Source organism: Vicugna pacos, chromosome 2, assembly GCF_048564905.1.
Source record: "Vicugna pacos chromosome 2, VicPac4, whole genome shotgun sequence".
Lineage (NCBI taxonomy): Eukaryota > Metazoa > Chordata > Mammalia > Artiodactyla > Camelidae > Vicugna > Vicugna pacos.
In genome coordinates, this window is record NC_132988.1 from 22,311,777 (window position 1) to 22,330,948 (window position 19,172).

Below are 19,172 nucleotides of genomic sequence, written 5' to 3' on the forward strand. Positions count from 1 at the left end.
CGCCACATGTGGGTGGAGGAGTGACCGCCACTCTGGGCCTACTGGTTGTAAGGGAGCCTAGGCCCAGGTCTGGGCCCATGTAACCCATGGCCCTAAACACCATCTCTCCTTGAGTCCGAGATGCACCTTTTTGCAACTCTGAAATCAGGATGCATCTTACACTTGATGATCTGCCATGGTTTAGTGGGTACCATCTTTTTCTTTCTTTCTAGCACTACATCATATATGTCTTAAAATTTATGAGTCTTAGAGTTGATGAAATATGATATGTCAGGGAACCTAAAGCGAGCCATCTGTACCATTCTGTAGAAATCACTGCAATCCCTACCTGTAAGGAAGGTTAGAATGTGAATCACCAAGTTGCAGGCAAGTGAGAAGACAAGTCTATTCTTCAGAGTCAGGCTGGTCATTATGAGCCTCAGATTTCTGCTGCTGGGCCCAGACCGCCGTCATATAAATGCAGTACAGGCCTCCTTTCACATGGGGGCTCCATGGAGGTCTCTGCTTGAATGTGTATCTTTCTTTAACAAAGGGGCTGCATCATAACCTTGCATGTAGACACTCTGAGAAATAAGAATGGATTCTTTGTGGATTAGAGGTCAAAGATGCCATTGTAACTCTGTGACTTGCTGTGGGCAGAACCGTTAACTGGGCTGGGTTTATCTCAGTGTCTTCTCCCCTCCTGCCAGGCACAGGGTCCTGTCCCCTGGCTCCCTGGGTCCATCAAACCTACCGGTCCTGTGTGTCCCTCCTTAGAACCTTAGCACTCTCTAGTGTTAGGGGCTGTGGGGGTTATATGTGTGTGGATGGCCATTCCAAGTGGTATGTGAAGTACCATAGCAATCTTCCAGAAAACCTATTTAGCACATAGGTGGCAATGTCATAGTGAGATTGAGACCTGGAAGAGAGATTTTTAAGAGGCATTTTGTTATCTGGCAAGTCATACCGACAGGTAACTACCCCACCACCACCGACCCTTAAGACTCGTCTTTAGCCTACTCCACATGCCAGATCCAGAATTAGAGCGTGAAGATGGGGGCTGACTTTCAGGTCTGAACGTCTTTGACGTGGGGAAAGGAGTAACTGGATCACAGGAGACAACTTGCTAGTTGTCCCAACCAGGAGGAGACACCTCTGCTCCTACTGTCCGTAAAATGTTAATCATTTTCAACTAAGGCTGAAGTCAGAAATGTGAAAGCAAAACAAAAACCCTTCTTCCCAAACCTTCTCTCAATTCCATTAAAAAAAAAAAAAAAGGCCAGTGAGGGGGGAGATGATAGTAGTGATGAGATTTGCAGATGAAATATATCACTGACTTTTGAAATTCAAAATACAGGAGTCTTAAAGAGATCATTTTTAGGTAAAATGTTAAAAAAAAAAAAGTTAAGCCCAAGAGAACCTAACTGTGTCTTTAAATGTCCGTCTTTCTCGGCTGCTCCAGAGTAGGCTTCTGCGCTGAGGTCAGACAGAGGGAACAGTGGAGGAGGAAATCCAGCGGGTCAGGTTTCACCACGTGACGCGATAGGTTTAGACACAGCCCCATCGGTAACGCGGAGTCAAAGAGGATTTAAAGCTTACTATTTTCAGGGAACAAAGGGGGAGAAAACCCAAAACTGCACCAAAGGCCATTCTGAGAGTCGGCCTGGTTTGCATTTAGGGCACAGGCAGCAGATGCTGGATGGTCTGCGGGAGAATTAGTGACCCTCCACCGGGATGGCCTTTCCTTCCCTCTGAACCCATTGATTTTATTGGAGATGGAGAGTGACCTATGGGAGAGGGCTCCCCCCTGTTAAGTTTCTCAAGCTCCTAATGCCACTGAGGAAGGGGCTGGGGCATTGTCACCCTCCCTTCTCTTTCTTACATGGAGGCACCCAGGGAAATCTTAACCCTCTCTTCCTTTCCACTTATCATTGAAATATCACGTGGGCAATGAGCTACCTCATCTTGGAGGCCTGGAATTCTTGCAGATGAATTCCAAAGCATTCTACCATTCAGAGTTTCTTGTGTTTTTCCCGGCTATGTTTGGCATCCTATTGGCACTTCAGGGTAAAATCAAATTCACTGTCACTCTAGTGACATGAATAATCCATCCATATTAATGAAATGATAGCTGTTCCTTGCCATGTCTTTTCCTATTCGTAAGCTGATTTCAAATAACATGAATCCCACTTTTTTCTTTTTTTGGTGCGGGGTGGGGCGTTGGATTTTCTTATTCAACTCCACTATGGTAGGAGGAATGGGACAAAGAGATAATGGAATAATGGGGATGCAAAATAACTGTAAAATAATTACTGCGTTGCTCCAAACTCTGTATTATTCATCCGTGTAGCGAGAGCTGCTGTTCTGAACCACACTTGAGTGGCAACCTCACCAATTAGCACTGCCACTGCGGGTCTGTGAATTGCATGTGAAAACAGAATTTGTCCAGAAGTGTTCATGCAAATTGTGCAACACGAACGTGGCCTCCGTGTCAAGTCCTTTCACGTGTTCTGACAGACTCATGTCTTCCCAGATTTCTCTGATCGGTGCCCCCTCCCTACCCCAGCCCTTGACAGTTACCAGAGCTCAGAAGCCAAAGGAAACAGCTCCTGTTGCCACGAACACCGTGTCTGTGGTGAGGTTTACGAGCTGTTCCTGCAGCTGGGTTTTCACCTCCCCAAAAAATCAGATTTCCACTCGGATCTGTGAGACAATAGATGAGTAAGGGAATGTATGCAAATATCTATGTTAAGGCCACCAAGCATTTACTTTGGCCCCCTAGTGCTTGAATAGCCATCTTCCTTAGTGGAAACTTTTTAAGTATTTTAGTGTGAATATGTTTCATGTTTTAAAAATTGGCATTAAGGCAAAGATTCCTGAAAAGCAAAAGTGTCAGGTCAAATATGAACTTTGCTGTTGTTTTATTGTTGTTTAATATAATAAGTATAGCATATCTTTGTCAATATAGTAACTGTACATTTATAAACCATTCTTTGTTCTTCCCCAATATGAAGAAACTCCTAATCTTTCCTTTTTTTTCTTTTTTTTTTTAATGGGAGTATTAGAAATTGAACCCAGGACGTCATGCATGCTAAGCATGCGCTCTACCGTGGAGCTGTGCCCTCCCCCTCTAATCTTTCCTGAAGAAGAAAGTATTTGCTCCATCTGAGCTCTGTTTAGAACTGCTGGGTTGTTCCTTGAGGACAGCTTGGAGGGCCTGGATGGGGAGGAGGAGGTGTCCTCCGACGCTTCAAGGGCTCAAGCGGCCACAAATCACACCCTCACTCTGGCCAGTGACACAAGGCCTTCTGAATGGCGCTCACTCAAAGGGAGGCCCCCAAGACAGGCTGTCTTCTGAGGCCAGCAACACAAAGCCAGGGTGAGCTTGCAGCCGTTACAAACGGCTGCCAACAAAATATCTGGTCAGGCTGAGACCTTCCTGCTCTTCCCCCTGCCCTTCCACAATCCAGACCCTCAGAAGCACTCCCTTGAAACTCCTCGACTTCCCAAGGCCTGCTTGCATGAGGACTGAAAGAAAAATAAGAAATGTCCCCTCAAGAGTGCCTTTGATTTCCCCGCCGAAAGACAGAGGCAACAGAAAGCACAGTTTTGGTTAAGAATTTCTCCCAGCCAACCTCATCCTGCTTTGGGGGACAGGGATGGAGGTGTCTGCCAGCCGGCGTCTGTTTTTGGACTTTTCTCAGCCTGATTCTTCTCTGGCTCCTTCAGTTTCAGTCACCTGCACTGATACACGCTGTCTTCTTCTCTCCCTGTGCTGGCTGGTTCTGGTTCCGTCCCAGATTTCCTTTTCTCCAGCAGTCTGGATCTGACTTCTGTTCCTCTCAGCTTCTAGCCCATCCTCCTGGTATTGAAGTCTTTAGTGCCTCTGTTTTGAGGGGTGGGCCTGTTTCTCCAGAGCCCCTGAAAGGAAGGTGATGGGCAGAGAGACTTGCGGTGCCCAGCACCAGAAACCCCAGCCTAGAAAGTGGCCCACAGGCCCTGAGCCTCAATTCCCAAGGACCCTCTTCTGTGAGCCCCCCGACAATTTAAAGGGATGGCGGAAGGCACTCTTCCAGAGAAACTTGAGTAGAGGGAAGCTGAGGTACCACAAGCCCAGCTACCATGGGCCCGTCCTCAAAGGCCCACCAGCTCTACATGTGCATGTCTGCCCCTCTTCACAGGCGTCACGATAAAAGCCTGTGTGCAGGGAATAACCATCACACCATATTTTTTAAAATTCTTCCCCAACCCCAAAATTCATTCTCTAACTGAAGGGATACAGACATTTGAAGGAAGAAAAATCTTTATCTAAAAAGGAGAAAAGTTTCCCCGTGCTCTGTACACCCCTCCCCACAAACTCCGAAGTTGTATTTCCTTGCTCAGCAGTACAGACGGTGTAGATTTGGTAGGAAGTTTTAAGAGTGTCAATGAATTCTTTTCCCCCACTTACTAACTTCCTTTAAAAGCAGTCCATTCTACAGAAACAATATTTAAGTATTTAAGTGATTTTCCTGCTCGTTTTTTGAGGGTAGGGCCTCCCTTTGCCCTCACCCTCTTCGCTTCTCCGCAAGACACGGACTGGGCTGGTTCAGAAGACAGAATGAGGAGCTGTGGTGGCTGGCCTCTGGCCGCCGAGTAAAACTGGGAAGCGGCCGCCTAGGATTCCTTCACAGGAGCCGCGGGGAAGAGCGGGCCCCGCCCAGGACAGCAGCCGCCGGCAACCCCCTCCCACCCTGCTTTCCCTGGGCCTTTGATTACCTTTACGTGGTCAGAGGAAAAAAGCAATCTGTCCCTCTTCCACTTGCTAAATAAAAGAAAACATAATCATAGTTTGACACATTACTTTTGGTGGGTGCGCAGGAAGAATCCCCTGTACTAGAAAGGGATGGGGGAGGGGCGGGCGAAAGGAAAACAAATTGGCTGCCTGCAGAGGTCCAGTGTCAGACGTCAGAGGAATCTTGTTCCTTCAGACACTGTGGGAAGGACCATGGCAACGAGGGGCCCCGGCCAGCGAGCCAGCGAGCGAGGGAGACAGATGGGGAGACGTGCGGCCCCTCCCTCACACTAGAAGACAGAACAAATAGGTGAAGCAATCCGTCTTCCAGAGCCCTGTGGTGGTTTCAGAGGCTGTGGACCGAGTGCCTGCTCCTCCTCAGCGCTGTCTCAATAAGAAGTAGGAGGATTTTCAGAGAGGAGATTTTTCATTTGTTCAGAGAGGACACCTGGTTTCCAAGTTGCTGATAATGAAGCATGTTTTTACCTGGAACCACCAGCGTATTCTTCAGTCATGCATGGGAAGTGGCCTGACTGGTTTTTTTAGGGGTTAATGATTTGGTTAGAAATTATTTTCACTCCCATCTCTAGTGGAGACTTAAAAGATGGGTGGAATAAATGCAAAATTAATTATTTTATGAAAATATATCACACCACTACTGTTGCAAGCAAGAATTTAGCATTAAAACCAAAGAGTGATTTTTCTGACTTTTTAAAAAATCCATTAGAGACCATTAACTCACTAATAGCCTTAGTGGAAATACTTAGTTATCATATTTGTTATGAATTCTCCTTGTCATTGAAACCCGAAAATTGGGTCACCATCTAACTTTCATCATTTCATTAGGCCTTCTTGAAAAGAGTTAAATGAAACACTTAGCAGGAAGTAGGAAATTGGGGGAAGCAGGTAAGGAAGCACAAAAATGGAAAGGTTTCTTCTTCTCAAAGTGGTTTTGGGCATATTTCCTGTTATTGTTTGGCATCTTCATCCCCAGGATACAGTGTCAGAGATTTGAAAATATTCAGGGTATACACCTACCATCCTCTTCCAGTGGTATGTGTAAAATTCCTTATACTAAATTCAGATGTAAATAAATTCAGTTTTTAAAAAAGTAGAGAAGACAAGGAAAACTGCAATTACTTAAACCCAATTTTTTGGTAGGGATCACTGTCTCTGCCAGATTTCTGGTAGCCCCGTGAGGGCAGAATGAGAACCAGGATCTGGGAGTGAGAGGGAGGAGGTGGGGCCAGTGGACCAGGGAGTGACCCCAGACACCTGCATCCTCAAAAGGGCGAGTTAATCCTTATTCTTGCCAGAAAATATACCTTGCAGTTAAAGTTGACTCTTCAGTTCCCATGGTCAGTAACTGAGTCTCAGCCACCTTCCTTTCAGGTCCTGGGTGGGTTTCTCGCAACCCTGCCTCCCCACTTCTCTCCTTCTGATACAACCCTGTCCTAATCTCTGCTTTACCTGATAGCAGCCTAATCTTATTAAAGAAATGCTTTTATTATTTTAGTCCCTCTAAGAGCCTACTGTGGCTCCCTGGTTGCTGGTTAGGCCCCATGTCTGTGCCTCACTTGGACCCGTCGGTTCAGACCCGCCTTGCCCTGCATGGCCTTCCTCCCACACACCCTAGCACATACCTTGGGGTCTCATGTGTGGCTAGCTCCCTCCTTTCAAGTGGCTGCCTTTCCCTTCTCCTCCTCTGCTCCTTCAAATCCAAATCTACATTAACATCCAGGCTTCCACTCAAGTCCCACCTTATTCGTGAAGTTCTTCCCAGAGAATTTTAGGGCAGGTAGGACCCTTAAAGATCACCTGGGTGGGTGTTCTCACTTTATAAAGGAGAATATGAAGCTCAGAGATGTTCAGGGACTCACCTCAACTCAGACACTCCCTAGAATCCTGTGTGTCCTGTGTGCCCCATCCCACCCCCTTTCTGCAGTGTAACTCTCCATCCCAGGTCTGACCGGGCGGATTTTATGGAAATTCTGTGGGACCAGAGCATGTGCCGCGTCTCATCCTTGACAGGCTGGGATCAGCCTTGAGCTTTTCAGTGAAGGGGAACTTGGTGTCTCCGCTGGGATGGTAGTATCCCTATGGGACCAAGGCCATGACTGCCCTTCTCTTAGACTCCACCCACAGCCCCTGCCACTGTGCTGGGGTGCTGGCGGCCCTTGGGGACTCCCTGAGCAATCAAAGCTTTTTTAGAAGTGTGATGTTATATCTGAGCTGGAAGAAAACTTTCATGGCAACTTATACATTCCACACATGATGTTCTAGTGCTCCAACTGCAGGGGGAGGGTTTGTAGTGTGTACTTGTTTTCTGGGTGGTCGATGCATTTTGGCCATTGAGCGGTAGTACCTTACTGCACCACAAATCAAAGTTGTAAACACAACACATACCCATGGATTTGGGGTATTTGATTAAGAAAATCAGCTGTTTGCTTTTTTGTTTTGTTTGATGGTTTGTTGGTTTTACCAGTGATCAGGGATTCTCTAGGAGAAATCAACTCTGGGATATGGAAATTGAACTGGAAAAAATGCCATCCAGGATTGTGTCGTACTGTCCGACTTCCAGTGACAGGCATAAGGCTCCGTGTTCTTCATGTTCTTGAACTGGATCTTGAACTTACGTTAGGTCAGCAGCCTTGGCAATCTGTCTTACTGAGCTAGTCACCCCTTTTCATCTGAGTCCCTCAGCAGAAAGTGAATCAGAGTATTCCAGACCTCTCTAGGTTCCTACCCAGGGTGTGTGTGCATCCGACTGCAGGATATTTGGGCTCTGTTCCCAGCAAACCTCTGGACACGTTGAGAACGAGCAGGACCCGGCTACAGCCCCACATATGTCCACGGTGACTGGGCCCTGTGGCACCCAGGGGTTTGGCCCCTCCATGTTGTGACATATCTCTCAGCATCCTGTGTAGTCAGCCCTCAGAATCCACTGGTTCAAATCCACAGATTCAACCAACCACAGATCAGAAATATTCGGGGAAAAAAATCCAGAAAGTTCCAAAAAGCAAAACCTGAATTTGCTGTGCCTGGCAACTTTTTACATTGTGCTTACATTTATTTACAGCTACATGTAGCATTTACATTGCATTAGGTAACAAGTAATCTAAAGATGTTTTAAATACAGGGAGGATGTGGATAGGTTATATGCAACTACACCATTTCATACAAAGACTTGAGCATCCGTGGATTTTGGTATCTGCAGGGGGTCCTGGTACCAATCCCCCTCAAGGATACCCAGGGGTAACTGTACATGAATGTCCATTCCTGAGGGCTTACGTTTACTGACTAATAGGGACTCAGTGGCTGCTTCTTTGCTTGGAAATTCTCTACAACTACATCCAAAAAGAAATGAAAAATTGGCCTTGTCAGCCTTTTTTTTTAACAAGCTTCTAAATATGAATTAAGAGGTAGTGTTCACTGGGCCTTACATGGAAAGTAATCTTTGGTTAAAATTAAGCCCTGAGAACCTAAAGTAAATAAAAGCTGGCTTTTCCTGTGTGTCACGTGACAGGAACCGGAGACAGACTTAAAGTTGAATTTGGGCGTTCATCCCCCTACCCCGACCTTCCCCATTCTCAACAGGTTTCCAGCCATTTATATTTAATCTCAGCTTCCAGATAAGGTTTGGTCAACTTGGGAAAGACTTCATCATTGCCGGTGGAGAAATTCTCTATTAAGATAAGGTGGAGGCTAAAGAGGAGGAAGTAAAGTAATTAGCTGGACGGAGGTAAAAGAAACCAAGCACATATGTGAGAGAAATGGTCAAAAGGTAAGGAAGTCCAGAAATGCACTCCTTGGTGCTGGGGAAGTGCTCCCAGGTTGATAAATGCCCTGAGCAGCAGGTTAGATCTCTCCAGCCAACTCCAGCATTAATCAGCGCAACCCTCCTGTTCTGATTTTGACCTCCCACGAGCAGTCAGCGTGGAGAGGAGGCGCAGGTATGGGAGCTCTTACAGGAGGTGTGCGGTTTAGGTGAAGTGTGCGCACGAGTCACACGTACGCTGTGAAGGAGCTGAGCTGGATCTGGGAAGGGGTGTTAGGTTGGCTGAGCTAGAGGAAGAATTGGCACAAGAAACTTTCAGGAAACATGGAGAGAGGGTGGGCATTTGAGTTGACATTATGAGAAGGGGGTCAGTTCAGACCAGGCTTTCGCTCCTGGAGAAGGGAGCAGGAAACTGGTGAGACATCCCAGATGTTTAAGCAAAAATGCTTGGGCTTTTAGAAGGCATACACGGCAAAAGATACCTGACACGTAACCCCCATCTTAGAAGATCTCTGTTGCTGCTGTCGACACAAATGGGTTTCTTCCCAGGTAAAATGAAAGTGTCACAAAAACTTCACCTACATTCTAGGGTCTGCTTCCATATTTAGTTATCAACTTAATGTTTATCCTGAGCAAAAGGTGGTCATTTGTGAACAGGGATATTTTCCTTGGTGCAGCTGAGGAGCTGGCCTGACCATTAGGAAAGAAAAAAATATAAGCTGAATATATAGGCCCTGCCTAGAGTTTCTAATTCCTAGTTTTTGTGAAAATTGATGATAATGAGAGAAAACATTTATGAGCACTTGCTGTATGCCAAGCCCTGGTGAGTCCCACTACTTCAGAGAAGTTCTGGTGAAATGAGTGGAAAGTTTAAGATCTTGGAGAGGATAATTTCTAATTGCTTCCAGATTCCTTTATCCAGGTTACTCCGTGTGTGTGTGTGTGTGTGTGTGTGTGTGTGTGTGTGTGTGTGTATGATGAAGACTCAGGTGCTGTGTTCACTGCCACATAATTGCAAGCAGGGAAACTCCCTTTGAGGCCCATACTTCTTTTTTTTTAACGTTTTTTATTGATTTATAATCATTTTACAATGTTGTGTCAAATTCCAGTGTTCAGCACAATTTTTCAGTCATTCATGGACATATACACACTCATTGTCACATTTTTTTCTCTGTGATTTATCATAACACTTTGTGTATATTTCCCTGTGCTATACAGTGTGAGGCCCATACTTCTAAAAGCACTTTTCGCCCAGTTTGACCCAACTCATCTCAAGGTTAACCAAAGACCTGGGAGATTTCTATTTCTTGGAGTCACCTGGTATATTTACAAAATGAAGAAAGACCAATGCATTTTTTTTCCAAAAGAAAGTAATGTTTATTTTTAAAAATACAGTGTAGTGTAATCATACCATTCACAAGATAAATATGGGACTTATGAAGATATTATTCATCATGGACTTGGAGCAGTGGGCTGGAGTTACAGGGCATGCTTTAGCTGTAAAATAGGAGGCATCTTTCACTCCTATCAGGGTTTCTCAGTGACCCCACGTAAAACCTTGTGTGAAGAATATATCAAAAGATCTAAACTTGAGGAATCTTTGTGGCTGTAAGGCCCAGGGTCTGATGGTCTTTCAGAAAGGTCCCTCTTTCTGACCCTCTGTGAGCCCCTCTCCCAGACCTGCTTCCTCTAAGAACCTGGTTCTCAGCCCAAATCTCCTAAGTCTGTAAAGTACTAACCCTGGATTTCTAAATGCAACTCCTTTTTCCTCCCCTCTCACACCTCCCCCCGAGTCCTGGCCTCCTGCAAGCCCACCACGACGACTGGCCTGCCTCTGCTCTCAGGAGTGCGGTGAGGGCTGCCCTCCCCTCGAGTCTCCCTGTGGTCACACCTGGTTTGCCCGCAGACAGGTTCAGCCGTGAGAAAATCAGCAGAGCAAGCTGACACAGACCCTCCCACTGGCAGCATCTTCCAGAGCGGGAGGGAGACCAGGGGACGGCTTTGTAGAAGTGGCTTTTCCCAGATGGTCAGAGCCAACATCCCTGAGCCATCCTCCCCAGGTTGTGGAGAGGATGGAGGGGATGGAGGACGCCCAGGCTTCTCTGCACAGCATGCCCTTGAGCCCCGAGCTTCCCTTCCCTTCCCTTCCCTTCTTCCTGTCTTGTAGTGGTTGCAGCAGAGAGCTCCATTTGGCAGCGTGATGGGGCTCTTGTCTATAAATGGAAACATTGGCCTGACTCCCAGTATAACACAAGATAGGCCTCTGCAGCAGTTATGCAATCTTTGCCATGATGACTTCATCAGAAGGAGGGGAGGCAATGAAAGAAAAATGGACGGTGTCGGGGAACAGTAGCTCCGGGAGGAAAACTCTTCCCAGCAGGTCAGCGGAAGACCGTTTCCTTCCCCCTCTCGATTTTTAAATCAAGGAAACAAAGATAGCAGACATATCTGCTATCTGGGTAAAAACCCTAATTCCTGGTGCAGCTGACAAACCATTTGCAGTCCATGTGTCCAGACAGCAGCCACTTAGATGCGGGCAGATGTGGTGTCCACCACTGTAGGGCTAGGTTTTCTTACAGCCCCGTAGAGGAGACAGACTCTGGGGTCCAGTGATGGTTTTCACTCATCTCTCGAGTTCTTAAACTCTTAAGGTTAGGCTGGTACTGGCCATGCTCTGTGGTTTAAAGCCTAGAAAGGAGAAGAACCCCAGAGAGCAGGTTGGTGCCCCAAAGAGAAACTTGTCCAGGTGGATCAGAGAATTCTTGGAAGACGGTCGGTGTCCTTCGGAGCCTTCTCTGGGACGTGGGTGCTCTGGCTGAGTTGTTGAACCCGCGGCCAAACCCAGTTTGTTCACATTCGTGCCATGTCTGCGTCTTGCCGGGAGGACTGCTGGTTAAGGATGTCTACTGCACACTCCTGAGCGCGAGGTGGAAATAGCCCAGGTCCCAGACACAGCAGGAGCCACTCTCAAGCTTCCTACATTCCATTCCTTGTCTCTTTAGCCTAAATATTCTTAATGAGGTTTTGTGGGTTTTTGGCTGGACGTCAGGGGAAGGCAGGGTAGGTATATTATAGTTTAATAAATTCTCTAAATGTTGGCCATTTAAGTTTCTTTCTTTCTTCCTTCCTTCCTTCCTTTCTTCCTTTCTTTCCTTCTTTCCTTTTTCACTACTTGAAATCATTTAAGCTATTTAGGATAAATCTTTACACAAGCTATGACTATTTCCAGGAGATGAATCCTTAGAAATGGAATTTCAGGGTATGATGCAGTCAAGTCTTTGATCACCTTGTCCTTCTGCTCTGGAAGCCACTCCCCTCTTGGCTAACAGCTGTTCTGAGACATCACTTCCTCTGGGAAGCCTTCAGACCCCTTCCCAGGCACAGTCAGCTACTGCCACCGCTGGGTTCCCTTGCTCTACTCCTTGTAGAAGGTCCAGGGATGTGGCTGTGCCACCTTCTCTACAACGATGCTGTGAGCTGCCCAGGAACTAGGGGGTCCTCACCCCGCATCAGAATTGGGGACTCCCTGAAAACAGGCAGATACGCCTTTTTTCTTTTTTCTTTTCTTTTCTTTTTTTTGTCAGTTTAAAGACTATTTTTTAGAGCATGAGACTTAAAATAGTATTATGTTCGTAACAAACTGAAAGAGCATGAAATATAAATCATTTATAATTCTCGTCTAACATGTGTATTCTGTGGCTGTTTTTTCTTCCCCTCTTAACTATACATTGTAAGTTTTTTATGTGATTAGATAGCTTAGGAAGGCATGATTTTTATTGGCTGCCTAGTATTCAAGGTATAGATGTACCATAATTTATTTAATCAGGCTCCTATTGTTGCACACTAATGAACTTTTAACCAGTTTAGAGTAGCTGTGGTAGTGGAATTAATCACAACAAAGGAATCAAAAGGACTCTATAATTTACATCAAAGGCAGCGGAGAAGCCTAACTCTCCATGTTGTGTTTCCACTGGAGGGACCTATGGTAACTATGTTCAAAGCACTGATAAGGACAAAGGGTATTTTTGTTGTTTTTACCCCCAAGTAAGTCCTTGAAAGCCTGACCTTCCTGTGGCTGACGGCACTCTCCTATCTCGCTCTGGCCTACCAACTTTAACCCCTTCTTTCATCTTCAGCTGAAGCTCCAGGAGCCCCGGGAAACAGTCCATTACAGGGTAACTTTTTATCCTCCTCTCCAATCATACGTGATGTCAGTCTAGGCTACAGTTCAGCACAGTCGGTTCAGTTCAGCAAAGATTTATTCCTTTGCAGCTGTTGACCTAGCTCTGTGCCGATGCTGGAAGACTCATAAGAAAACAAAAGACCTCACAGGCATATTGCCTTAAGGATCATATCCTACCAGAAAATTACTGCTTATAATAAGCATTTGGAAAGTTAGAACTTTCTACCTCTCCTATGTTACTTAGTAAGAAATAGTGGTACAATCATGTATATACTATGATCATGAGCAAGGAAAATATATTATTGCATGGGGCAGGGAGCTGAGGAGAAACAGAAAAACGCATCAAAATATTAACATGGTTGCCTGTGATTGTTAAAAATGAATATTGCCCTCTTTTTTTAAATACTTTTAGACAATATTTTAAACTTTTCCCAGTGATCGGGGGGGAAATCAGCAAAACATGTATTCATTAAATACATGTTTTGTATTGGGTAGGAATGCCGTCCTGATCACTGATAACCTAGAAAGAAAACCAAGTTTAGAGTGTTAGTCCTCATTATCCTAGGAGCTAAGCTAGAACCAGAGACACAGCATCTCTCTCAACCTCACTTTCTAGAGCTGCATGATCAAGAGCTCATAGCAGTAATAGTAATAACAACAAGCTATGTGTTGTGTGGTCAGGGTGTGCCAGTCACTGGGCCCCTGATGGAGCCGAGTTTCTCCCCAAGCTTGTCGGTTCCCCCAATGCAAACCACTCCTCAGAGGCTGAGCAAAGAACTTTGCTGAACCCATTTAGCAGGCTTAGCATTGGGCCCAAGTTACTGGCCCTTTCAGTGATAAGCTTCCTAAATTGGTCAACTGCCTCAAAACTCAGCCATCTTGGGGACCCAACCACCACACATCATATCCACATTTATCCAAGCTTCTTCGATAATCTGCCAAAACAGGCGGGTTTCTTTGGGGTAGGCCCTGTTGGGGCTCTACTATGAATTTATTGTAAGCAACTCTTAAAGCCCACAGTGAAAAACTGTTCTGGACAAGGACAAAGAAAGTCTGTAAAAGAAGCCACCCTCCTGAAACCAAGTTTCTGCCCTGACACTTGATCAACTTCAAAGAGAAGTCTAGGGTTTGATTTTATTTTATTTCTTCCTTCCACTTATGGTTGAACGGTCTAATCTTATGCCCTTTCTTTAAATGTCGAAGTTGATACCACAAAGGCATCCTAATTTTGGGTATCAGGCAACATATAAAAAATGATGTATATTTTTGTGCTCTTTCAGCTTCATCCTTTGATCTCAATAGAGTTCCTACCTTTTCATTCTATGCCCACTTCTCTCTTCCCCACCCCCTTCCCATTTCTCTTTACTCCAGAGTCCTCTTGGGTGGTCTGCTCAATTTAGACCAGATGCATGTTCTGGTCAGTGGAAAAGTCAGAATCCCAAAGACCACCATCAGCTGAGGGACATCAGGCAAGTTACTTAACCTCTCAGAGACTCAGATTTTTTTAAATGAAGAAAATAAGTTTATGTATATCACAGATATTCAATACCTTCTAATAACCTATAACGAAAAAGAATGTGAAAAGGAATATATATGTATGTATGTATGACACATTATGCTGTACACCAGAAATTGACCCAACATTGTAAATTGACTATACTTCAACTAAAAAAAAAAAAAGAGTTTAATTACGCAGATGAAAACACCCAGCAGTGCATTTTGCATACAGTAGGTGACTCATAAGTGTTAGTTGTCTTCTTCCATTGTTGCTCTGGTCTTATTCATGTTTGAAGAGTCTTTTCTGACCAGAGGGGACTTTCCTACCTTATATCAGACCAGGGGACAGAAGGCTAATGATGTTTGATGCTCCCTTCCTGAGCAAGGGAGTTTGGCTTCACCTCTTCCTCAATCTTGGCTGCTCCTCAGCCTCCAAGCAGAGCAGCAGGAATACTGATCTTTCTTTCATGGCCATAGGCCCCTTTTAGAATTCTTGAGTTTACATTGCCTGAGCAGCCCTCTGAAAATTTGAGTTTTCTCCCAAATGTAGAAGAATCGGCAACAGAAATCTAAGCAACTCAGCATTCTGACTTACTTTTGAAAGTGCAGGGTCTGCAGTCTGATCAGGGCACAGAGAGTGCTGATACCCTAGGCTGCAGTCAGTGCCCATAAACCAGGAATATTTGCCGCAGTGATTCTCAAAACATGGGGCAAGGTAATTATCCGAGGGCATGTTAAACTGCTCCCAGAGACTCTGATACCTGAGGCCTGGGGCAGAGCCTGAGAATCTGCATTTCTAACGAGCTGCCAGGTGATGCTGATGCTGCTGGTTCCAGAACCACACTTAGAGAACCCCTGGTTTAGCCGGTTATCGTTCCGCAACAGCCCACATTGGAAGTGGGGAGGTTTTAGCCTCTTCTTAGCCATTTTCTCTCTATAGGCCTTTCATCTCCAAAGTCTCCATTGTCGGGGGAATAGTTCTGTGGATATGATTTTCATTTGAGGAGGTGGGGACTGAAACCTGAGAGGTCAAATGGTTCCCTGAGCCTCAGAATTCCAGTTCACCATCCTGGGCCTCTGAGAGTCACAGCCCGACGCCTCCACCCAGAGCTGCAGTGGGTGTCGGATTCTCTGACATGAAACTCTCCCAGCAAACGTGATGTTCTGCGTGAAACGTCAGCTTCCACCTTTGAAAAGACTCCCTCCCTCCTTCTGAAACTTAAAACTTGAATAGTACCTCTGCAGGAGAAAGCCCTTCCCCCCGCCCCCCCCCCCCCAGTGTTGAAGGGTTGGATATAGCAGTGTCTCCATGTATAGAATCTAGGTGAAATTCCTTTGGAGCTGAAGTTTTAGTTTTTATTATTTTTCTTTAATTACTTGAGTCTCTTCAGTGTGTGTGAAAAGCACAGATCTGTTTTCTGGGACATGCTTGTGTCTGTATTAATTTCACTTTTTCCTACCACAAGCACACCCCCTCCCTCCTCCCCCAACTCGCGCCCCCTATGCCCTCGGTTCCCAGTTTCTTCTTGGCGGCCCGCACACACGGCGGGCGTGGTGGGGAGGGGAGTGGGGGCGGGAAGTGCGCCCCCGGAGCGCGTCCCAGCCTCACCAGTTGCGGAGAAGCGCGCGGGCCAAGGATGTCGGGGCCCCTGGGCGCCTTGCCAGCGGCCCCACGCCCACCCCCAACCCGGCAGCCCCTGCCCGAGCCCCTACCGCCTTGTCGGTTTCTTTGTTAAGCACGCCTGCGCCAAGAGGCATCTCCGGGCCTGCCGGGGGCGCACGGGCCCCACTCCTGACTTCTTAGAGTTCCCTGAGGACTTGTAAGAATATAGGCTTGAGTCGAGAGGCTAAATTACGCCCCAGGGGACTTTTTAAGTAAAATTCTAAATTTCATTTAGGCTCTTCGTAGTCCTTGCGATGCAGAGACACTGAGCCCACGCTCGCCCCCACCGCTGCCCTCCCCGCGCTGGCTTCGTGCAGCCAGGACTACGGGAAACCCTGTTCCTCTTGGACGATCCGCCCCGGGGTCTGGGTTACGCCACTGTCCGTACACTCTCGGGTCGCCACCACCCCCCATCATCTCCTCCCGCTCTCAGCCCTTCCATTTCTTTCCACGGCCTCCCCCACCCCAACGTGAAATCTCCCTCCCCTCGGGCTAGAAGCAAAGTCGGTAATAAGAAACCAGTTCAGTGTCAGTCAGAGAGAGGGGGGAGATAACCCTAGAGATACACGGCAATGGAGAGAGAACTCATTTTGTGTAAAGAGGGCCTCGAGTCACCAGGGAATTCCTGGATTGTCTCAGGCTGTCGTGTGTGATGTCCATCACGCCGTGCGAACACCATCTGCTCGGTATTATGCTCTCAGTTGCCAGGCTACCTGCTGTACGCAGTAACACTTGACTGCCTGGCTCCACGCTCGCAGCGTTAGCCCAGACGCGCAGGGCGGGGGGACGGGAGGGGGAGGAAGGCGAGTCATGATTAAGCCATCTGCAAGCTGGGGGTGGGGGGACACACCGCGCGGGCGGAGCGGGCGGGCTGGCAGCGAGGACCGGGCTGACACCACCATCTGCTGGGGCAGAGGGAGAACAGCAGCTGCTCCTTGTTCTCCGACGAAAACACCTGAAAAAAGGCTGAAGCCCTGGGCATCCTCCAGCCAGTTCTCCGCAAAGTCCCATCACCTCAGTCTCATCGCCGCTGGCAGCCTTTTGCAACCCTTTCGCTAAGGAGACTACAGGCTTTGGTTCGCCGCAGCATCCTGGGCCCATCTCAGCCAAACACGGTTTGTGTTCTTGAAAACACGAAGAAGAAATAAAGCTTCCTTACGCACAGATTTATAAATAAACAGCTGGCTGCTCTTGGGAGATATTTTTACCACAGCTGTTTTTTGAAGTAGAAAACTGCCTCTTTGGGGGAGGTCGGGTGTTTTTTACACCTCCTACCTCTCTCCAGCCCTTAGAAAATTGCTAAGATCTTTCCCCTGGAGCAGACGATAAGTAAAATAGGTTCAATGGTTTTGATTTTTCCCCCCTCCCTTTATTTTACTGAAGAGTGAGAGCTTTGGGGAGCAATGAAGATCTATGTAGTCAATTGGATTTCTGCGGGGAAGAGGCTGAATTAGGATTCTGGGTAGAAGGCAAGGGAGGTCGTTGGGCAGGGGGTGGAGTGGAGAACAAGCTAGTAATTAAAACTAAAAATAATGCATCATTTGGCTTCAAGGCATTACATTTCTGGTGACGAAAGCACAGCCTGGTTTTCTCTAATTGCACACAGTGTGTGTCCTCCTTAGAAATGAGAGCAGTGGTTTGAAGTCCTGAAATTCGACAGACTATTGCTCATTAAGCCCTCTTAGACGAGGTTAAAAGCCACCATGTCATATGAAACGGCTAATGGCCTCAGCCAGCTCAATTTGTAAGGTGAGTCACTTGGTTGGTTTTCACATTTGGCATACACACCCGAGGCTGGGGCTCTAGGTGTCACTCACCTGCTGTTGAATGCAGCAGAGATGGCTGGGAAAGTCCTGAAGGTGTATCAGCGTAGACTTGGGGATGTTTCATATGGAAGGCAATCCTTTAAAAATGCACGTAGCCCTCCTGCCTCTTGGTCTTCAGGCCTTCAGTGAGAAACTTGAAGGCAAAACCTTTGAGAGAGAATCATTTGGGAAAATATATAATTCTGAAAAGTAATAACTGGACTATCCCTTTGGGAAGGTTTTTTCCCCCCTACTGTGCTTTTGAAGTACATACAGGTCCCCTCCTCCCGCACCCATCTGAAACAGAGCTGTTCCTGTGAAACCTTTCCTAAGTCGAACCGGCTTAAAGTAAAGAAGCAAGTACCTTAGATCACATCTTGCTAAGAATGTGCAAAATAAATAGAGATAAAGCATAGATGCTCACAGACACTTCAAAGCAATGGTAGCTTGATGCCGAGATGCTGAGTATAGTTCCCAGGGAAGCAGCTTGGCGGCGCTATTTTCGCCGCCAGGGTTTCCCGCTGCCTCTGTAATCACTCTGCAAAACAAACACTGAACGCTATTTTAAATTTTCACCTGTTTTCATAAAAGCGAAAATCCTCTTCGGATTTCTTTTGGTTAGCCCAAACAGGTACTCGTGTAGGTCTTTCATAAAAGTGAAGTGTTGTAAGGTGAACTTTCAAAAAGTAGGGGATACCTGTATTTCTTTTTGCTCCAAAAAGGCAGGGACCGCAAGTGCTCAGGTGAATAGACGTCACCACCTCATTTGCCTCTCCCTTTCCTTCCGAGTAGAGAGAAGGCTAGGAAAGCAACATATCACTACCTACCACTTCTGGGCAAGCTCACCAGTCACATGGGGAGCTGGTCACACAGGACAAGAATATCTCAAAGTGCACTAAGATAAACGGAGCCAGCCCAGACCAGTCCTCTCAGAAAAGCAAGCTGAAGAAAACTTAATCTTCCCTTGGGTCTCATTTTCTTTCCAACTCTCTCCTCCTTATCAAAAGTGAGAAGTAGCAAATATACTGAAATACACATAAAAAAACTGTATTTGTATTTTTGCTGATTGGTTAACTATCTATACTTCAGTGTGAGTTCATTTGTTAAAGTGTTAGGTCAATCAGACATCTGTCTCCTAAAGTAGTGACAAACAGCTTTATCCCACTGGAAGGAAGGGTTTGGAAAACAGGTAGCAAGTTTGGGGGGAAAGAAAAGACTGAAATATCTTGACCTCTGCAGGAGTCACTCATAAAGTAAATTTATTGATAGCATAAAGTTCCTGGCACTGTTGAACATAAGATCTTTTATTAACATAAATATTTCATAGCTCTCTACCTCATAATTGTCTGTGTCCAGAGAAAATAACACAAAGACAAGAAGTTTTAACTTCAGCAACAAAACACTGACATTTGAAAACTAGAATACAGTACATTTATAGGAGACATAATATCTATTTAGTCTACAGGCAATTCTTAGGTGCATACTTGGCACTA

General features: G+C 46.2%; 1 protein-coding gene and 1 long non-coding RNA gene across 13 annotated transcripts in view; one reads left to right on the forward strand and one right to left on the reverse strand.

The window, feature by feature from the left end:
- MAML3 (mastermind like transcriptional coactivator 3) overlaps positions 1-19,172 on the forward strand; it is a 562,009-nt gene that overhangs the window by 530,742 nt on the left and 12,095 nt on the right. The gene's annotated exons all lie outside the window — the stretch shown is intronic.
- LOC140700006 (uncharacterized) lies at positions 2,341-4,867 on the reverse strand. The gene is made up of 3 exons (XR_012078210.1): positions 4,738-4,867; positions 3,719-3,900; positions 2,341-2,682 (listed from the first exon to the last, which is right to left on the reverse strand). It is a non-coding gene; the product is annotated as an uncharacterized lncRNA (long non-coding RNA).